The 22,816-nt window shown below is 40.3% G+C and overlaps 1 protein-coding gene across 1 annotated transcript in view; it reads left to right on the top strand.

Moving 5' to 3' along the window:
- SORBS1 (sorbin and SH3 domain containing 1) overlaps window positions 1-22,816 on the top strand; it is a 165,005-nt gene that overhangs the window by 29,901 nt on the left and 112,288 nt on the right. The window contains exons 2-3 of the mRNA XM_040564017.1: window positions 4,922-5,044; window positions 11,621-11,679. The gene's annotated coding sequence lies outside the window, so the exon portion shown is untranslated. The remainder of the gene's footprint in view (window positions 1-4,921; window positions 5,045-11,620; window positions 11,680-22,816) is intronic.

Genomic DNA, 22,816 nt, shown 5'->3' on the forward strand with positions numbered 1-22,816 from the left:
AAAAATGTTCTCTTCGTTTTCCAGATGGTGCCCTGGATATGATGGGAACTTGCCCACTCAATTTTGCCTTCCATGGGCTGATAACAATCTGTTTATAAAAGATTTAAAATCCTCTCTTCCTACATTCATGTTCTGCTTTGGCCTTATTTATTCACAACTGAATGCCTCTGATTATTGTAGCTGTCATGTGCTCAGTATTTGATGCTTTGCATAGCAGATTTAGAATAAACTGACTGTGCTATAAGATGTTCAGTGTATACTTAAAGCAATGACCATTTAGCTATCTTATTTTCTTAGCAATATTTTAAAGATTAATCATAGAGAGTGATGTAAACCAAGAAAAAGATGGTGGAAATAGATCAGAAATTACATATTTTTCCTGATGATGTTTGCTTGAAATTAATACTTTGGTAACTTGGTGCAGAATTCACAACAACTGAAAATAACTTGTTTTGTGATCAGATATGCAAGGCTAAACTTGCTGAGCCCATTTCTTGGTCTTTGATTAGACTATAGTAAGCAGTCTAATGATTAATACCAGTGGCAGATGTGGCTACGTTTCCCTTGGGGTTTGGAGGGGTGGTTGCTCATTTGATAAACCCCAGGCAGGGCCGGTGATTCAGTGTTGTGTCGACTTCTAAGCAGCTCAACAACAGCCTCTATCCCCCCAGTAGGGGACATTTGGGGGGAATCCCTGAAGCTCAGGCAGGTCTGCCTTGCCCATATGCAGCCTAAGACAGCTCCTCAGAAAGGGTTACCTGGTCACTGTGCAGGGGCCATGCCCCTTTGCTGGGCCATGTTTATCAACAGTTATGCCTTGGCTAAGTAAATAGGGCCTTTGAGCAAGGCTCAGATTTGACAACTGAAATAATGCTTTTCACGCTTCAGCCTCAAACATGAATTAAATTCCTCAAACTTGCATCTGAGAAGATGTCAGCAAATGAGTCTTGTTCCTGAAGGAAAGGGGGTTGTCTTCTGTGCTATTTATTGTAGCACTTTGTGTATCCTCTGTACCTCCTTAGTTGTGTATATATGTTTTTAGTTACTTTCTAGGATGTATTTCACATTGCTTGGTCCTTTGTACATCAGCACAAAGAGAAGATTAAATTCTGTCATTCTGACTGGGAATTGTTCGGAGCAAGATGTACACTCATCTTGCTCCCACTGGGGCAATCGTTTATACTGCTCACCCAGTTGCTTGTCGTTGTACCCAGGGATACGTAACTTTTTCTTTTTACCTAAAGGGAAAATTATTTTCTTATTGCATTGCTTGGGTAGTTTGGCTTTAGGTATAGATGTTTGGTGACATAGCACTTTTGGAACTGCTGAAATAAAAACAGTAAATAATTTGTAGCAGGTTTGATTCCATTGATTCCTGTTTTTCAGTGTTAAACTATTTGTTAGTTAGCCTTAGTTGCATATAATTTTTCTATATGGTGATTCATTTGTTTGTATTGTGATTGTTTCAGTCATGAGTCAAGGTCTTCATGTCCAGGATTTACACAAATGCAAAAACAAACAAACAAAAAACAAACAAACGACACCTTAGACCTGCTTAGATCTATCCTACTTTACATGTAGAACAAATGTAAAATTATTATTAAATACAGTTCAGTTGGTTTTGAAAGTGGATTTTTGTGCTAGCATCACAGAGAATGCATAAAGTCTATCTTCTGTGCCATGTAGATAATCAGTATTACAGCCAGAGATGGGGAGGCCATATGCAGTGAACTGTCCCAGGTGACACAAAAGATTTCATTTGGATGGGGGCTGCCTCAAGCCAACACAGGTGGTGTTCTTTCATTTACAATAGCTCCCTTTAAAAGATAAATGACTGCATTTATAACATCAGCTCCTTTTCTCTCTCTAGGATACCCCCGCTCAAGTTACATTACACATAACAAATGTTCTCACTCCCTTGAGAATTAGTTTAATTACTGATATAGGTGGGTAAAGGATACATTGTGTCTGAGATATTAATTTTACCATGCTTTAATTAAGAGGTCAAGTGTGAAAGGCTGCAGAACATCTTCGATGTAAAGGTGCTGAACAGAGTGGTGGAAGGATAGAAGGCTCTGACACTGTGAGGCTTTTACTGTCTGCAGGAGTATTGGTTTTCCTTCTGCATCTCATTACAGTGAAGTTTGCATCTGGAAAATACATGCTGTCTGTCATTCAGTTATCGTATTTTCTAACATTAAAGGCTTTTAAGTCCAGAGTCATCTGAGCACCAAAATCATGTGGCTTTTGCCTTTCAAAGGTGCTGGCCACTCCTAGGTACCACTGGTTCCCATTAGAGCTGTCAGCATCACGTTCTCTCAACCAATGTGTTTGAAGAATGGGGCTGCAAATTTCCGGTGCCCCTGTGCTCTGGCAGTGGGGCATGAGGGGGATGTGAAGGGAGTATTCACCAGAGGGTGCCAAGTGCTGCCCCTTCTGAACATCCAGTTGTTTCTTCCTTATGGCTTACTGTGAGTGTGGGTGGATTCCTTTCAGCATGTAATTTGAAAGTCTTGTTTCTTGCTAACTCAAAAACCAAGCAAATGGACTTGGAAAACATTCAGGAAGAAAGAAGTAAAAAATGGGGAGGGAGAAGGAAGGAATGTCTCACAACAAGATTACAGAAAACTAGACAGTGAGTGCCTTGCAATAGAGGGGGCAGGACATCATCAAATGAGTGTGTTTTGCTTGCCTTGGAAGCTGCAGCAGCCATAGATAACTGGGTATAGATAGGAACAGATGTTCACTGGCCAGCAATTGAAAGTTTCCTCAAAAATTAACCTGTTATATGTTCAGAAAGATAGGTGATGAAGTAGAGCAGAACTGTCACTCTCCAAACATCTGTAAAGAGGACAGATGATGATTTTTATTTACATCTTTTTCATCATTTATTGTCTATATGAAATGCTGACTTATTATGATGTTTTTGTGATGTGATATACAGAAAGTTTCTTTACAGAAACTTTTTTCCTCTTTATTGTATTTTCTGTAGCTGTTTTCTGTGAGTAGTGGCTATTCTCCTTTTTACTTTTAAAGGACAGTAATGGTTCAGCTATGCCACTGCCTTCCTTTGTATCCCTGGAGGAAAACTGGTGTAATACTGGAAAAACACAGAGTTAAATATTTAACATGTACTATTGAATGTTCTCGCTGAAAAAATCAGGAACACTTCCAAGCAGTGAAAGCAGACTTTCCTTTCCTGTAGTTAAGTTTTGCTGTTTAACCTTCAAAACTACAGCTTGCTTGGTCATTATTTTAACGTGGTTAAACATTAAAAATCGTGAGTCCTCAGTTTCTCAAGTGCTCTGACCAGGGCTGCTTATCCTTTCCAGGTGATAGACTTAGTGGAGAAATCTCATGCAGAACGTTAATGCTGAAACATATAATACGTTTTTCTTCAAGGTAAGGGGCTGATATTTTTCCTCTGCACTTTGGGTTAGAAGTACGAGCTCAATGCTTGCTCTTTTAGTCAGAAAGGTAATGTTAATAAATATTGTGATTTGGTATTGATGCTACAGTAACTCCTTTAGGCAAAATCAGAATAGCATTCCTATCGTGTTAAAACAGACATAGCCAACCCCTTCCATATTTGCTGAGGACTTGACTTGTACTTTCAACAAATCTAAGAAGAAATATCACCCTCTTAACAAATTTCTTCCTTGTCTTAACTGTGTTTACTGTAATTTGGCTTAACTGTTTGCTTTTTTTTTTTTCAATCTGGCAGCAGCAGGATTTTATATTAGATAATCTTTTTTGACTTACATTGGATTCTTTTTATCATTAACAGAGTTTCTAACTAACTTTTAACGGCAAAGTCTGCTGTGAGAGTACATGAACTAGACAACCTACTGTGCTTTCAGAGAGGCTTTTTATTTGTTTTTAATCTAATTCAAGATCTGTTCAAATCTATTTCCCTCAGTAACTCATAATTTTCCAAAAAATCAACCCCTCACAGGGAAAGCCCAGGAGACACATATTACCTATTGTATACTTCTCATCATCTCTCTTAACTTCTAACGTAGTAAGCAAAATGATTTTAGCTATACAAAACTGTGGGTGCTCCCTAGGACAGGGATTGTAGTCCTGCTTCTGTTAACTATACCAAAGTACTACCCCTAGCCACAGCTGTAAATGTGCTCTGAGGAGATGCCTCCTTTTCTGCTGCTGACTTGAAATGTCACTGCCAGTCTCTGCTGAGATTTTAATTTTTTTCTTTAAAAAAGGTGCACAAAGAGGGTTTTTTTCTCTCTTAACAGAGTGATATGTTCAAAACACATATTTATTCTGTCTTCCTGATTGTCTCAGGTGTCAAGGCTTCTGCCTTCATTCACTGGAAATCTCTGCTAAAGTTCTGATCTTTGAAGAGCAGCGCAGGTATCAGCTTTGATGAATCAGGAGGTGTAAAGCCTGTGACCCTGAACTGGAAGGACTAGATTGGTTAATATACTATTTCTGGTGTGGTATTGTTGAAGCTTATGTCTGTATATGTAAAAACTATGCAAGGTGATATGGAGTTAGTCCTACAGAAAGAAAATAATGTTTGTTTGTTTGTTTGTTTGTTTTAATTCTGATTACTTGCACTTGTACAGTAGCATCACAAAGCAAGAGAGGTTTTGGCATTTGCGTGAGGCACATGCTTCTGCCTACAAACAGCCAGTAAGATAAGTCAATAAAAACAAGCCATGCAAGGCATGAATTGCTTAGAGGTAGAAGAGACCTATTAGGCTATCTAGCCCTCCTGCATGCCAGTGACGAATTGTTTCATTTGGATTCGCTTTAGAGGACAGAAGAATAGCTGAGTAAAACATAGGATAGCATTTTTCTGTGTGATAGGGTGGAAGCCCCTCTGTGCTTCAGTTTTTACATTTGCATCTACCTTTGAACCTTTTAAGCAGTAATAGCACACATTTTTTTTTTTCAGGATCTTTGAATTAAAGTCTAACAACAGGCTGAACTGGGGCAGTTCTGATTGCACAGATGTGCGATTTTGCTCTGTGGTGATTTTTTCTCATTAAAGAAGAACAAGAAGTAAAGGCAAAAATCTGTGAGTATGGTTATCTGTGGGAGTGCAAGTTAAGTGTGCGTGTGTGTGTGTTTGACAGATCTGTCCATGTTATGCTAATTGCGAGAACAAAATGGCTACTCTGCCTGACCATGAGGAAGGAATTTTACAAAGGCAACACATTGCAAAGAGAACAAAGGCCTCACTGCGTTGTGGCTCTGTGCAGCACACTGTTAATGCAAAGCAAGCTACCATTTCCTATTAAAGTAGTGTCTCACATTCGTGAGAGGATGTAATGCAAAGTGATTTAACTTACTGGGAGCTGATGCATCTAGTTCTGGCACAGACATATGAGGTCTCTGTGGTCAAAAAGGCAGACAAACATGTTGGAGCTGGTGTTTTAAGCAGCTTCATCTGGTGACTGGACAGGGAATTGCAGGCACATTTGTTTCATTGCAATAATTTCTTGCATTATTCCCCCTTTTGTCTGTTATTGTTTCTTTACCAGTATTTGTGTTTGAATAGAAAAAGAATTCAGTGGTAAATTATGGGCATGTCCCACTTCTTTCCAGGCCTGACATGTTTATATATACAAAGAATTATGGATGAATTAAAGAGGACCAAAGAAGCTCAGAAATTCTTTGGAAAAGCTTGTCAGATTTTTAATTAATGGGCATGTAGCAGAGGGAATGAAATCTGTTGCTTAATACCATAATAGGCAGTGCAGTGCTTCTGCTTCTCTCTGTCATCCTTAACAGACTGATTTATTTTTGGTAATGAGACATTTATCTCTTTTGCATCTATTAAAAACCAATTCCAGTGTCAAAAATCAGTTGGAAATAATATGAAGAATGTTAGTGGTGAAATGTGTTTGGGTTTTTTTGGATGTTTGTCAGAGGTCCGCCAAATCCTGAGGATCCCCTTTCACTTTATTTTAGTGTATTTTTGCCTTGCTGCAATTTGCATTTCCAGATGATTAAGGTGTTATCTTGATTGCACCAAAAAATGGTGTGAATATTTAGATTCTGTAAAGAGGTGTAATAGAATTACTTGCAGGACAGTAATTAATATACTGTCAGGATCAGTAAGTGTTTTTCAACATTTTTTCTATGTGTGGACCCTTAATTGTTTGTTTTTTTTTTAGCCCCAGATCCCCCCCAGTACCTGACTTAAGCCCCTTGGCAGCAGGCTTGCTTTTCTTCATTCACAGAAAACCACTGAAAAATATCAGTGGTAAGCGGCAGCCTTGTTCAGCTCACCTGGTGCCATGGAGAAGGAGTCCACACAGAAGTAGTTGTGGTAAAAGAGTGCCCATTAGTAAAAATAAATAAATATATAAACATATTGGTTCTGCATGCATTTCTTACCATGATTCGAAGCAATTCAGTTAGGAAAGTATTTTCATACTTGTGGACTGGGTCATTAATGTCATATGTAAGCAGGTCAACGAGCAGACCAGTTTTCTTTATCTGCCAATAGAGAAGCTTGTGTGGGCTCTAGATGAATGCAATGCATTTTTATAGGCATTTGTTTGAAATCCTGTGGGATTTATTAGATGCCCCTTAATAGATTTTCAAACTATTCTATGGCATTCTGAGGGTGTGATGTAATTTTCCTAGTGAGATCTGAAGTGCTTGACAACTGGTGAAAAAACAACTGCTTTCTTTTAGGTTTATAAATAAGCATTTTTTTAAACAATCTGTTTGGTGCCTCCGTGCACTTCCATTTTGTTTGCTATAGAAGAGAGGAAATGGCCAGGATATCAGAAAGGCTTAGTGATGCGAAATGACCTAAAAGCTTATTCCAGGAAGTTTATTTTCAGAAAGTGTTGAGTATTCAAACTTTGAGAACCCTTTAAATATTTGTGATTAACACCAGGCATTCCTTTCAGTCTTGGTTGATAAGCATCTTGTAAAGGTGACATAAGACAAAATGGATTGATGCACAGAATGCTTTGACTTTTTAGCTGATAAAGTGCTAATTATAAGTAAGAACTTTAACCTGTCTAGTAACAGAACCACAGATAACAAACATTAAAAGGTTACTATCCCAGATGAGTTATTTCATCCAACTCCATGGGTGAAACATCTTTTCCATGGAAGAAATTGCATCCTTTGTAGAAGTAATTCTCTTCTGTACAGTACAAATCCTACAATTGTCCTTACCTACCCATTTCCTTCCATTCTTCCGTTCATGCATAAAAGTTATTCTCTTCATTTGGCTACTGCTGCAGCCTCTATTTCTATGTACTATAAACAGTGCTACCCTTTCTTCCCTCTGTCCTCCTACACACACTTTTGAACAGCTCTGGTTGCTAGGATTACAGTACTCATAAGGCTGGGGATGGGAAATGTCCCTTCGTCATCAGCTTCTTTTTGTGATCTTCTGTTCTTCTATGCATTACTGACGTCATTTTTTCCAAAGACATTTGTTGTAAGACCTTTCAGCAGTGCTGTTGATGCTGCTGCTGTGCTCCTCAATGCTCTTCCTGGCTTTTTTGTTTCAAAGGCATGGAAAGTCAGTGACTAAGCTGGAGAAAATGACTTAATTTCATTCTGTGCTGTGAGTTGAACCTTCAGTGTCATGCCTGGGGGCTGTTTTCATTTGTGATGAAAAGGGGCAAGCACTCCAAAACAGCAGAGGCAGTGACAGTTTTCTCTTCCCTCTTCTTCGTCTCTGCTCCCCCATACTCAAGTTTTACAGACATGGATGCTGACTCTGTGGTGCATCACATACAGTACAGAGGTGGGCATGTTTCTCCTTCACAGGAAGGTGCATGGAAAATGACAGCCTTCATATTGCTACAAGTGGCACAGCAGCCGTCCTTTGAAGTGCAAGAGTAATTTCTGCAGGCCAGAATTGAAATGGTGTTAGACTCTTGTGGGTAGCAGGATGGATATACGTGCTCTTTGCTTTCTAACATGTGCTTCTATTCCATGAGGGCACTGTTTTTTATTATTATTTTTAAATTTAATTTCTGCTTTAAAGGCTTAAAAGGGGTGGTAGAATTATAGACTGTGAGGATGAGCAGAGAGTGTGTGAAAAGCTCAAAGCTCATGGTCGAGATTGGTTTGAGAGGTGGCAATGAAGTGGAATAGTTATGAATGAGATTTCTGCATGAGATGCAGGAAAGATTGCCCAGAATATATCTCATTGTACCTCCAGCAGCTTCCAGTATCATAACATCTTTGTTCTTGGTATCCAGGATGTGCACTTTTGCTGTTAATACTTTGATATCCAAACATTTCCACCCTTGTATGTAATTTAGAAAATTTACTTGAACTCTAAAATAGTGTCCCAGTCAGAACATATGTTCTGTACATTATTTATACTATTTAATTTAAAAGATAGTAATTCCAATATTTTACTTCATCTTTCTCAAGCTGTCTGGAAGCTGCATGGCTGCCACATAAGCAGGTTAGACTGTTGTGCTTGCCAGAGAGGAAATCTGTACATACTTTGCCCTCACCAGACCATTCTGCAGGGAGCAGGCAGCATCCTGGACACTGTTTCTTCAAGCTGTAATCCAGCAGTTTGAAAGTAGAATTTGGTTGTGCTGTTACTGCCCTTCTGGCTGTAAGGAATGTAGTTGTAATATGTGCTTGATCCTCTGGGATATCTGTAGGAAGCATGTGTTCGTGATTGAACTTAATTGGGCTCTCAAAGAATTTCTCCTCTGTGGCAAACCAGTGGAAATAACGGTCCTTTGGCACTCCAAATCAACATTAGATAAGATTGGTTCATGTCAGAGTTGCTTATCTAATGGCAACACTAACTGTTACTGCTATTCATAATGATGTGTGCTCCAGATATACTTACGTGTTTTGCTGTCTTCTGGCAAGTGGAAAGTCTGTCAATTTCCTTGAGTAACGTTCTTGGAATCAGGGCTTATGTATTTTGCTTCATGTTCTCTGTCTTTGGACTCTACATTTTAGCCAAAACCATCCAGTAGTTTTTCTTGAAATGAGGTCTGACTTTTGTTTGTTTGTTTCTATTTTCAGAAGCTTTTTTTTTTTTTTTCTTTCAAAGTATGGCTGGGGATAGGGTGTGATTTGAGTCAAAAAGCTGTTTTTGCAGGTAAACAATCCAAGTTTGACACGTTACAGGTAACCTGTACTCAACATTTCCTCCTCAGGTAAATTAATAGAAAAGAAAAAAAGTGTTGTACCACTGTTTTCCGTAACAGCACTGGCATTAGAGCAAGAATAAGTAAGATTATGACTTGAGTAGGCTTGGTTGACCCCACAGCTAAAGGAAAGGCATTGGATAAGGGATTTGATCCCAAGTTAACTTTAGGATGGAAAGAAAAGATATGGATGTGCCTTTTTTCTTTGTTAGAGCTTTTCTGTAGGGATCTTAAATTGTCACAGCACCCAAGTAGGGTGTAATAGCATTACTTTTCTCTCAAGAGGTAGTAAATGAGAAATGAAAAGTTGAATACCATGGAAAGACAGACAGCCAAGCTGGGCTGGCAAAAATGTGTCTGTTGGTGGAAGAGGCTTTAGGGTAACAGTGGTATCACACCATGTCTTACAGGTATACCCAGTAGTGTTATGGCATGGTTATGGGTTGCACTGTCCGATGTGGCAGGCTTGATGCATTGTATTGTGAGGAGAATGAGCCTCAGAACCTGAGGAAAAGGGAAGAGGGGTGAGGTGTGTGTAGTGCCTTAGTCCTTGCTTCTGGGTTAATGTAATTGGTGAGGTGGATTGGTTCCTGAGAGGAAGGAAGAGGTAGGAACACCTGAAGGATTTTACTTGCTACCCAAAACAACACTGCTGAAAGGGAGAAACTCCTCACTGACTGGCAAGGACATACCAATGAGTGCACAAACCTTTCAACTGAGAAGGAAGAGCAGGACAGAAAAGACAGGCTGTCTCATGTGGAGCAGCTCCCCGGGGGCCTGCTAGTGCACGGGGCAGCAGGCGTGAGGGATCACTTGCCAGCGTAGGCTGGAGCCCTTCCCGCTGGCTGGAAGTGTGCTCGGGAGACTTTTTCTTCTTACTATTTCTGGACTGCAATTGTCCTGACAGGGATAGAACTTGTACGATGAGAAGGGGAAGTTTGGATGTAATATATTCAGCTGAAGGAATACTTTAGTCCTATAATGCCCTTCCCGCAGGGGAGAAGCTGGTGTCTTTTCCCCATCCAGAGGTACCTATGGGCTACCATTTGAGAAGCCCATAAAGAAAGAAGCAGGAAGGAGGTTTTCAGTTTCAAAAAGTGCCTACTTCTGTATTACAAACTGACAGCTTTTCATTGGGAATATACAGGATCCTTGTCATGGTCGTAGCACAATGATGTTGCTAAACTGTGAGTTCTCCCCATTCTGAGGCTGTGTGGCAGGGGGACAGCTTGGCGTATAGGCCCTGCTCGTATCATCCACACTGGACTTGGAGAGCAGCAGTAGAAATCTGCTGCTTGCTGGCATTTCTGATCACTTGTCTATGGTGGCAACAGCAGAGAATGGATTTCTCATCTGCTATCACTTGTAGTTGAAGACGTAGAGAACTGCCTGTTGTGGGCAGGGAAATGGATAGGTGAGTTCCCACTATACGGCCTTAATGAGGTCAGAAACACCTAGAACCTAGACTTAAATTTGAGCAGAAATTCTGAAAGCAGAACTTCTGCAGGGGTTAGATCTCACTGAAATGCTCTAGACAGCTTTTGTAGATCTGTCTTTCTGGGCAGCTGTTTTCCCACTTGATTCTTAGGGAGATGTTCAGGAAGAGACAGGCAAGAGACAGGAGGACGCACATTTCTGAGAGACTGTAAGATGGAGAAGCAGCAGCATAGTGTCCACAGGAGAGAGCTGGCCCTGTGGCACACCCACTGTATCCCTACATGTGCATATCCACAAGCTGCATCCTCTGCCAGTAGGAAGACACCTGACCAAACAGCAATAGCCCCAACTGCAACAGACGTCTCTCTTCATGAGTTTTGTCCTAGTCCTGTCTCACGAGTATCTTTGTATTAAATGCAATGTAGTAAGAGTAGTGTTAAAACATTAGTATGCATCAATTAAGCTGTGATTTATGTGATGACCTGGGAGAATTCAACTGTTTATTGACTTTCATGGTATTTTTAGGGTGTGTAGAACACTTGAAAATTTTCAAAGATGGTGAATAGAAGTTATCCTGTATGAGTTGCGTATTTCACACTATTTTAACCTGCTCTGGAATCCAGTATCTTCTTGTTACCAAGCAAGCCTGTGTCTAATATATTAGATCAAAACATATTTCTGTTTCCAAATGCTAACAGCAGCACATTCAGTTCTCTGGATTTCAGCAGCTAAAGTGGGTGTTGCAGGAAGTTTGGCACTGTTTCTCTTTACAGAATAATAAACACAGATGATGTTGCTTTAGGTTTCACGTAGACATAGAGGCTCTTTCCTCATAAAAGCGTATTCATAGTCAAATGGTGACTTTTAGCTTTTAAAAAATAACAATAGTAGTTGAAGTAGATAGGCTAGAAAAAATTGTATAGATTTCTCACAGACCCCAGTGTCATGGTGGTTTCTTCTATTTTAGACTAAGAGACTATTTTATAGTTCATTTTTCCAACAGATGCGTTAGATTATTATATTGTAAAACACTTGCTGCTTTTCTCTTTTTCCAGGAGGAGGCCAGGGCATACCTGTGGAGCTGTGGCTTCTCTTTCTGCAAGCTCTGCCAAAGGTATGTACTTTATGCATTGTTACACTCCCCAGTATTCATCTCAAACACAGTATGGAAACTTTCAGAAAAGTGACTTGTGAAGCCATTGGTAGAAGAATACTTGCTTGATTTTGAATGCAATATTTTAAACACCAGATATATGTCTTCCTCAGAAAGTTGCACTGAATTAGAATTAAACTTGAGAATTCAAGTCCGTCTGTACATCATTTACCACCCTGCTTGTACTGTGTACTGTGAATGATGTTCAAGACTGGGCTTTGTGGTAATAGAAAAACACTTGGTCTCAGAGGCTTCAGGACAAGAACAAAACTATATAACATGTATACACTGGCTTCAAAATCATGGCCAGTGTCTGGAACAGGCTACCCAGGGAAGCAGTCACTGCACCAGGCCTGTCTGAATTTAAGAAGCGTTTGGACTGTGCACTTAGTCACATGGTCTAAAATTTTGGGTAGACCTGTGTAGTGCCAGGAGTTGGCCTCGATGATCCTTATGGGTCCCTTCCAACTCGGGATATTCTATGATTCTGTGTTGATTAACATGATTCCCTAGGGTCATGCCCTAACTCAGTTATCATTCCTGGGCAAATGCAAGACATAGTGGAAGTGCTGTGTCCTTCACATGCTGAATCTGAGAGTCTCCCTAGACCTCTATAAGGAGGTCTTGTTTTCTAATCAAGGACTGAATCAAGGTTGTACTGCTCCTCCTCAGCAGCTTGGTACCTGAAGCAGTTCTACCAGGAGAATTGCCTCAGGTGGAGAAAGTGCTTTCAGCAGATGTGTAAGATTTTGACCTAAAGATAGGATGGCAAAGTAAATATGAACCTGATGTTCAAAGGTTCAAAGCTGTTCCTGCTGTCTAGTTTGTTTTATAACTTGGAAGAATTGAAATAGCTTTTGTGGCGATAATTGTTAGCATATGATTACGGAGTTAAGAATAAAGAATAGCTTTTTTTCTATAAAAGTTACTATGAAAGACCAGAATATAATTTCATATTTCCAGTTTCTCTGAGCTAATGTAAATAACTCTGTAGTCTGGTGATTAGTTTCTATTTAATCCTATAGGATGCTGCAAAATTCCTGAGTAAAATTCTGTGGTTTGTAACAAACTCTGGATTTCCATGTGTCTGCTTTGTCAGCTTGGCAATGTCTGCCCGGTAGCAGAGAAAGCAATGTTGGATGAGGAACAGTGGGACTGATTTATTTATTTATTTATTCATTCATTTTGTTTTTTTTTTTCCTTTTGAGCAGAGAGCAGGAAGTGGTTCCTTTGAACCGTCACAACACATAAGCTTTTACTGCTGCAGTTTGTACTCCCCTCTGTACCTTCTAGCCCCCCGCCACTTCCTCCACATCATTTGTAGTTGGTTACATGTAGAGGGTGCCCCAGTTCCTCAATGAGCCATGGGCAGGGAATATGCTCAGTCTGCCTTTCAACATCCCAAGAACTGTGAATGGTTTCTAGTTCTGCATTTGGAAAGCCAGATATTCCCTGACCCTGTGTGAACTCACCAATGCTTTTCTCCCTCCATAGACCCCTCTTTTCAGTGAGGAAGAAAGAACTGAGAGTGATTCAGAACTAATTTACACAAAGTTTTCCCAAGTAATTCTCAACCACCCATGGGTTTTCCTGGAGGAGCAATATACAATAGGCTTTTGTCTCCAAATGGATTTATTTATTATTTTTGAATATAAATGCCCAGCTTGACCCCGATCTTAAAGGGTTTTTTGTCTCTGAGGCATAGCAGTTCATCCTTGAAACCTTTTGAAGATGGGGCTCTTCTGTGAATACACGAGGTATCATAAATCGTTCAGTACTAGAATTAATGCAAATTATTCTAATTATATCTGATTCAGAGCTTGTTACATTTTAAAGGAACTAAGAGACAAAGCAAAGTGGTCATGAAAGAAGTTTTATAGTTTCTACAGAAAGATATTTTTGTGAATTAGATATGGATTCCTTGACAAAAACAATGAGGTGGTGGAGGGGGAGGAGGGGGAACAGGTTTGTGATTCCTACAAGCTGTGAGCTCTAAATAAGCTGTGTAAAATTAGTTGTTAACTATTCATTTTAACTATTCATTTGGGTACTTGAAACCGTGTTCTTTAGAGGCAAAATAAAATAACTAACAGCTCTCAATCTTATTTTCTTCACTTCGAATTACTTTGTGTTAAGCATGAAGGCATTGTACCACTTGTCCAGCTGGTGATAAAACAATTATTTTAATTTGAAAATAATGTTGTTCAAATAATAACTTCACCAAGAGTCTTACATTCTTCTACTTAAAAGTGTTTTTTGATGGTCTCCGACTAGGCAGAATAAGAGAGTGGACTTTCAACATGGTCTGTTTGAAGATCCTGTTTTAGTTTGATCATAAGTATTTGGCCTTGTAGAACACAGCTTTCACATGTAAGCTCTGGTATTTGATGAGATGAAAAGTTAATGAAAATTATTATAGCTCCAGGGAATGTGTTTCTGATACCAGTTAGTATAGGTAGAGAACTGCAGCCAGTTTTCTTGCAAGAGCCAAATGCTTGCAACTGAGTGAGAATCTCTGTAAACAGTTCAGCTTCCAGTCATACGGGAGCAGATTTTCTGAAGTGTTTCAGTTCTGATCTTTCCAAATTCTATGCCCCTAGCTCATCTTCACTTAGGAGCCTTGCCTCTCTCTGCCCCTGTAATACTTCTAACTTGATAAATAGTGGACAACTTTCTTCCTAAGGAGTTATTGTCACTAAAATCTAAACCCTGAAAATTGTGCTGGTCACAGGTAAATAAACTTTGACTGGTACTGAAATCTTGTCGTGCACAATCATGAAAATGGGAGAAAAGGGGGTTCTTAGCTCATCTGTTTTACAGCCGTGATGATATATCTGTGTTCCCTGCAATACTGCTTGGTCAAATCTACTTTTAAATTGCTACAGTGGTGGTTTATGAAACTGAAGAAACTGTATAAAGTCCATGAGATTTGACTGTAATAGGATTTTTTCATAATAGAGCCATCTTTTGCATTTTAGACTGACTTCTCTTTGATACAGCTCCTTTTCTTTCCTACTGCCCACTGACAATTGTCAAACCTTCTTAATTCATCACTTAGTCAAATCTCTTTCAAGGATAAAATATCGTATTAGTGAAACTGTATAAAAATTCATAGGAAAAAGATCCTGACCCTAAGATGTAGTATTGGAGGTAGACGGCTAGACAGGAGCCCCATTCCACTCCTTGTTTCAGAGCCCCTACAGGCATGCCACAGTAGCAATTCTTAATATATCCCTGGATTTCATGTCAACAGTGCACGAATTGTTGAGATTAAGGGATAAGACTTGTCATCACCAGCTTTGCCATCAGTAGCAACCTGATACAGAGAGAACATGGGCAGAACAAACCCCAAAGATATCTATTTGTGCAGGTTGTGGAAATTTATGTTGTGGTTTGTCTCTATGAGTGTTAACCTGAGGCTAGATGACATGAAGACTTGAGATGCTTGCTGCCCTATTGCATATTCTCCGTTAGCATCACCATATTTTATTCATTGGCCCCGAGGCCCAGACATCATACATTCCCTGTTTGCTTGAGCATTCATTATTTGTGTGGTGTCAGTGATGAATCATCTGGCTCCTATTTGGTCCATGAAATAAAAACTATGCGTCCAATCTGCTACTGGGTTTTCTCTTTCAGAATTAGTTCTAACACGGGTCGTGATACACTCAAAGAAAAATTATGCCAAGAGTGGAGTGGAAAATGGACAGAACCATTCTAGAGTCTTCAGCCAACATTAAAGAGGAAACAAAAATTTGAATTACTTCTTTAAAATTGTGTTAGTGTGGAGGTCTGGATATAGATAACATAAAGGAGTTAAGGCTGAGCCTACATCCATAGCACCGAGCTCTTGAGCTCTATGTTGATTCAAAAATGGAAAGAGGAGGTATGGCCATTTCCAGCGCTATGGTGGATGTTCGTGGACCATTTCAACTATTGCATCCTTTAACATTGAGACTGCAGTGTCACCAAACAGCTGCATTTATTTATTTATTTATTGTTCCAGAAGCTTCTGACAGTCAGCAAGGATTGTATCCAAACGGTCTCACTGAGTAGTAGCGCACAGCTTGTTCCAGCAAATGCATTATTACCTATTAAACATTTATACAGCAGTATAAAGTTAGACCAGGATTCACAAACATAAATAAGACCTGTTCTTTGCACTGTAGAGCTTCCAGTCTAAATCATGCCCAGACGATGACATACAGCACAGCTGCTTGTAGGAGGAAGGGTGAGAACAGTTTGAAAGAGAAGTGATTTCTGAGAAGATGGTGACTGGAGAAGGGGATTTGCAAGTCTATGAAATAAAAAATGAAAAGGTGCAAAACAGAGTGAAAATAGGTTTAGGAGGTAGTAAGGAACAAAAAAGAAGTTGTTAGTTATAAGATAAATTTACATGAAATAGATTGGAGAATTCTCTGTTTTTACCATTTTTTCAACATTCAAGCTGGATGGGACACACTAAGTGGCTTTCTACCAACTTTCTCTGCATAATAGCAGAATGGAATAAAGTCTGTGGAAGTCTCTGTCTTGAAAAGCAATTAATATAATGTCTTTGGTCTGCCCTGATCAAAACACAACAGTGTTCCTTCAATACCTATTGATCTTCTGAGCTTTGCACTTTATCCTGAACAAGCGCTCATTATGCTCCACCTGGGAAGCTTCTTTTTTGACTGGGAACTTCCAGTACTGGATTTATTCTCTCTAGGTTCATTCAATCTATGTTCCCTCTCAGCTTTTCTTTAATTATTATTTTTCTTACAGCAGTATCAAGGAATTGAAGAATGAAGGGTTGCACAGATGTTTGTTTCTGTTGCCTGGAGCCTGTCCTATAAGGGAGCTGCAGAAAACAGTGCATGATTAGTCTAGTGAACTGTATGGGAAGAGAAAAATAATGGTATTATTATCTGGGGCTGGCTCTAAGCAAACCTGTCTAGGGCAGAGGTATTCTCTGGTCTCAAAAACCAGGCTGACTCCACTGTGGCACTGCGGCACTGCTGAGAGAAAGAGTATGTAAAACAGAGGGCTAGTTGGTGTTGAGAAAGGAGTGGCACCTTCCATGAGCATCAGTTTCTATTTTTCCTCTTTGCTCTCTGTTGACAGCATCAGGAGCAGCGGGGCTCCTCAGCAGCTTTGACACAGCCAGATCCATCATTCAGATGCATTCAATTTTGCCCATACTGCTAGGAAGCTTTTAGCCTGTTAAAACCAGCTAGTACTAGTTCTTAGTAGTCCATACAAGTAATTTCATGGCAGTACTGTGAAATTATGTAGGTTTCTGCAAATTTCGTTTATGTTACCTTGAGGTTTCATCTAAGATCTAGGCATGGAGCAAGTACAGTGAAAGACAATTGCCACTATGAGGAGGGTGCACTGTGAATATACAGACTTGCTGTATGTAGCATTACAGACTTGCTATATGTAGCATTAATGTAGATTTTTGCCTGTTTTTGAAAAAGCAGAATATGAAGTGACTTAGCTGAAGTCATCGAGAGTCATCGACTCTGGGCAAGGCTGAAAATGAAACTAAAGTCTTTGCCTGGGGCTTCTCAGTGCCTATACACCCACCCATTATGTCCCCACAGTAAATCTGTGTGTGGCATTTGGAAAGCAAAATTTTTCTTTGCCCCAGGACTGCACTTAATGATCTCAGACCATTACTTTTTTTCTCACTCCCACGGTCATTTTTAATACATAGCTATCAGAGGAGTTACTAAACATTTGGCTGAATGCAGCAATTTTTATCAGAGCGTTCATGGAATGTGAGAAATCACACGCTGGAGAGCTACTTGCACAGAGGCAGCAAATTCGGGAGCAAGCTGTCAGGAAAGGGACGTCCTGTCACCAGCTCTTGTACTCCGACACAGTTACCAGCAAAGTGAGCAGTTGGTCACGCCATCCGTCCTGCCTGGCCGACTCCTCCAGCTGAAGTCCATTTGTGAGCACTGTAACAAAGGCCACGGCAGGGAGGACAGACGCACAGACAGCATAGCTACTGGGTAGTCCCTGCCTGTGGCTGGGACCAGAGTGAGGGCTTTAAAGAACCAAGTCCCTGTCAACAAGGACTCCATAGACTGTCTCCATGTAAGTCTCCGTCTAGAGCGCTCTGCCCCTGGTTTGGGCAAAACCTGGGTTGACTTAGTTTCATGTTTCTGAGAGCTTCATCTGATCCTTTGGAAGCTGCTAGAAATTCATAGTCTTATCTGCTGTTTGTGGCGGAGCTTACCAACCAGCCTACATGGCACAGTTACATGCTCCTTTGTAGACTGATGGCACTTTCAGGATTTGACCTAGGTGAGTAGTCCTGCTCAGAGAAACATCATACTGCATGGGAGGGGATGCAGCCACCCTTCTCCCAACAAAACCTGTCTCTACATAAGAGTAGCTGAATTTGTAATATCCTAAAGCTGGGATTACAGTATCCGTCCAGCTAAAGTGTGTTCCTTTTAGATTTAATTTAGGTAGCATAAGGCTGTGAAATTGTCTTGAATTGTCTTGATATTGAAAGCAGTTTTGGAAACGTGAAGCAGAGCAAAGGTAATTTGTGTAAAAGTATAGGGCCACTGCAGGCTCTGGTGCCAAGGACAGACAGATGGAGAGGGAAATGTCACAGAGAAGGGGGATGGGGCACATGAGATACCCATAAACTGAAGATTTCTATTTCCAAATCACAGTTTAGTGGCAGCTAGAAAACAAAGGAAAGAGATAGAAAAGAAAGTGGCAAATAATTGAGATAATAAGTAATTCTGCTTAGCAAAATATTGCTAAGAAATAAAATTTCATTGCTGGAAAGAAAACAAAAAGTGCCAGACTAAAGCTGGTGATGTGGAGGTGAAATGGGAACCAAAGGCTGTGCCAAGGTTAAACCTTTTTTTCCTCCCCGCATATTATCACAGTGAAAAGTCAAAAAAAATGTTTTTCTCCTGTTCTGGAACCCAGCTGGGTAGATTGATAAAGCTTGCACAATTTCAGGTTTGGATCTGAAAGATCAAGGAGATAAATTGTTATTTGCATGGGAACAAATGGAGGGGTGGCAAGAAAATAAAGGGTGAAGCACATGGGAAACATCTGCTCCGAGGAGGCTCTTTAGAAGTAAGCTTCAGCAAGAGGGCAGGAGAAGCAGCTGTGCTGCTTGCAGGAGACCACCAGAGCTGCAATGACAAAGAGAAGAGGAGAGCTAGTGATAAGGTTTCAGCCAGACCTGAGAAACAGACAGAGTAAGGACCTAGACCACAACTTTGTGGCTGAGGTGCCTCTCTAGTCTAGACTGAAGGTGAAAATCTGGAGGGTGTGTGGGTAGTGCACTGCCTTTAACCCAAACCTAGCTCAGGGAAAGGTACAGGGCACTGGATTTGTGCTGAAAGCGGGGTAGGTAATTAGTTTACAGAATGATTTACCAGAAACGGTGCCTCCTTCACAAAGAGGATCTTAGCACCCTGTAATCACAAGGGAACTGAGCTCTCTGGAGAACACCCAACCATCCAAAGAGGGATGGTGCTAGGTTAGGGCTTCCAGACTCTGCATTTTGCTGTGTGAGAGGTTCTTTAGGTGACCTTGACCAGAGCACTTACGAGTAGATTCAGGTGTTTGGTTCCAGCTCTTCAGAAGTGCTGGGTGCACTGGCACTCCAGACATACAGACAATCCTACTTGTTGCCAAATATGGCTTACCTGAATGTGGCTTGTTCTCTTGGCTTCTACTTGGTAAAAGATTTCCAACTCTAAGAAATTTCACTTCTAAGTTCTTCTATGGAGCTATCTTTTCATGACTAGTGTGAACTGATCCAAATCCTGGCTAGCACTGGTGAGGTAAATTGGGAACTGATCCAGCTAAAAACTTATCCATCAAATACAAAATGGTGCCTCACTGATGCAGGGAAGTTGCTTTGTGTTGTCTTAAGCAGGAGAGGAGCCCAGCTGCTGCTTTCCCAGAAGTGCTGATCCGTTTCTTGTATTAGACCTTGAGGCTTCTGGTACTGATAAAGGCTTTTAGATTAAGTAAATCAATGATCTGACCAGTGGTGGCACCTCCCAGCTCCTGTTTTTTCTGAAAAGTAAAACATTTTCCCTGCATTGCTAAAATTAAACTGTCTTTTTTTCTCTAGTTGTCTGGTTTTTTTTCCACGCTGCTTTTGGGAGACAGATCCAAAGCCCACTGAAAGCAATAATAGGATTCATGTTACTGATAGCAGACTTTGGATCAGTAATAAACTCAGTTATTGTGCCTGGGGATTGTACTGTTTATACTCCACAGCTCAGTCTCTATATCTCATAATGTATAATAAAAGATAAGTTGGAATAAAATTCATCCTATGTACCCAATTGTCTCTCATTACCCTTTGAATTTATGGGAAGTGTTCCTACACTTAAAGACCACAATTGCCCTAGAATTGATCTAATCCCTATTTTCATAAATCTTTTTTGGATGAAAGCACCTCAAAGTGCTCTACAATGACTGTTCATTCCAGTACAAGTCTTTCTGTGGTTGTGCTACACCACCATTCCCACAATGAACCACAAGAAATGCAGTTGTGGGATTGCTTCCTTAGTAGTTGAAAAGAACTATCCACAGATGGGAAGAGTTGTTAATACTGCGTTTTGGTTGGGACTAGTATTTTTTTCCAGGCTAGGTGGGCTGCAGAAAGAAAAAATGACAAAACTTTCCATGAACCACAATAAAAGAAAGTTTTGCCTCGCTGGTGAGAAGAGCCACTCCCAAAGCAGAATGCTTTCAGGGCAGGTGGGGAAGTTAGCTGGAAGGGAGAGGCTCCATGCTCCAAAGAACAGATTCAGACCATCGAGGTTCTGTTCAGCATCTCTGATGCTTGGCTGCATTTCCTCAGCTTGCCAGATTTCGGAGTTAGGTCAATCTCTGATTTTATGCAGCATGTGCATTTTTTGGAAGAATCCTGAGACACTTGAGCCCTCTGTGCTCAGGATGGATATTAAAATATCCCATTGGACTTTCATATAAATCCATTTCCTTGGTCAAGAAAGATGCTGGGCATGGGCACCCTGCTGGTCTCTGTTGAGGAAGTGCTTATTTTTTGACAGGATTGCACTGCTGAAAAAAGAATTAGTATGTGTTAGGTTGAAAGTGGTAATTGAGAGTTTATCCAAAAGTACCGTGCTTAAAGTCCAGGATCATGTTTGATTTTTAAGGAAAACAGATTTGCTTGCAGATGCTACTTAAGGAGCAGTGGCCCTTCATTATCTGTTAGTTTCTGTGATGAGACCAGTTGGGATATAACTTGTCCACCAACAGCCCTTCAGTGGTCTTTGTCTCTGTGAAAGCACAAAGCTGTTTTTCAAGGTAGATTATAGAGATGGCTTGAAAAATTCAAACATGGCAAAATATGGGAAAGATCCTACGAGCCCCCTCATTATGTCATAGAAATGATGGTCTAAAGCCAAAGTTAATAATCTGCGTATTGATAAGATCACCGGGAATTTTCTGAAGGTAATAACATCACTAGTAAATCAGCGCATGCCATTTCAGAACCAAAAACTGGAAAGTCATTGTTTTGATACATTTAGCCATCCAGTCTGTTTATATTGCAGCTCCTCTCTCGCTCTCAATATTTAATTTGAAGGAGTTATGAGTGTTTCCGGAAAGAAATGATTGCTAATGAAAACTGTAAAACAATGTGGCAAAATAAGATCTTACATTTTAATGGCAGGATTAACTGTGCTATGTTTTCAAAACTGGGAAAAAATATTTTTCACTTTTCAACTTTTAGATCCATTTTTTCCATGAAAATCATTCTACAATTTCCCCTTCCCTCACCTGAATACCTTTGCTTTCCTTTCTTTTTCATTTCTTTGCTCCATCCAATGGAAGAGGGGCAAGGAGGACTTGGTAGAAACTTACTGATACACCTAAACTAATTTATTACTTAAAAATTTAAAAAAAAAAAAAAAGAGACAATACAAAACCTCTGAGGAACTGTACAGAAAATCTTACCGGGTTACAGTTGCTGCAATAAATTATATTAAGCTGCTTTAGATCATAATGCAGGTATAATTCTTGTCAACTGGGCATACAGAAGTCTGTATGGGTGGACCCTCAGACCCTCTAGTGACTCTCCTGATCTGTACAAGTCCATGTGTTTGAAGGCTTTATGCTAAGGCACTTGTTCAGAGAAGAGCATCATTCACTGAACCACTGTCTCCCTCTGTAACACCTAAGGGACTTCCTACTCAGCTCTTGAATTGTCACAAGTCTGCTTATTTTAGTAGATTTTGGTGCAGTTGCTGTATAAGGAGGTATGTCCATGGATGTGAGCATCCAAGAACGTATCCCTTCAGAGTCCTGAGCTTTCATTCACCTGCTGAACAGAGGATCTGGTTGCACCTTGGCTGTTTGGATAAACTAGATTCCACTGCCTTGTAGTTACATGGGTTACTCCATCATTAGTTCCCTGAATGTCTTCTGCCAGGAGGTGTAGTTGCAACTACATGAAGGTAATGACATTTCCTCTGATCTTCTCTTGATTTACCATGTGACTCTTATTTAAAAGAGGGAAAGAAAGGGGGAACGGGTGGAAATAGCATTTTTAGTCAAGCCTTGAAGAAGGGAAGGTAGGACTGTATTTAGGAAAGGCAAATTTTCTCAAAGTGACTTTTAATTCTGTTGGTTCTCTAGCAGTAAGTGCATGGTAAAGTGAAAGAGAAAGGATGGGCTTGTCAGGACACAGTGGTGAAGAAGACTCAGGACTACAGTTTGCTTCTGTGAATGGGTCAAAGACCAGAACTTGAAGATTGTTCAGGTGTTCCTCCTGTGCAGGAGGAAGGAGAACATTGGTTCTTGCTTTAGCTTCCCCTACACTTGCTATGGAGGGGATGTTACATGCTCTTCAGGATGGGTAAAGTGAGAGAGTATAGAACTAGGAAACAGAGTCTTGATTTTTCCAGAGTCTTGAGTTTTCCAGAAGGCTCTTTCAATATAGGCTTGAAGCCTTGCACAGGAAGCACTCACTTTCTGAGGTAGACCAAAAGGTCTGCCATTTGATAATTTGCAGCTTTCTGAGGTTTGTGATTTGATTCTGGTGACCTGATTTGTTTCTGGTGACCATGCTTCTTGCACGAGCAGGAAGGCT

The sequence above is a fragment of the Cygnus olor genome, chromosome 7 (genome assembly GCF_009769625.2).
Source record: "Cygnus olor isolate bCygOlo1 chromosome 7, bCygOlo1.pri.v2, whole genome shotgun sequence".
NCBI lineage: Eukaryota > Metazoa > Chordata > Aves > Anseriformes > Anatidae > Cygnus > Cygnus olor.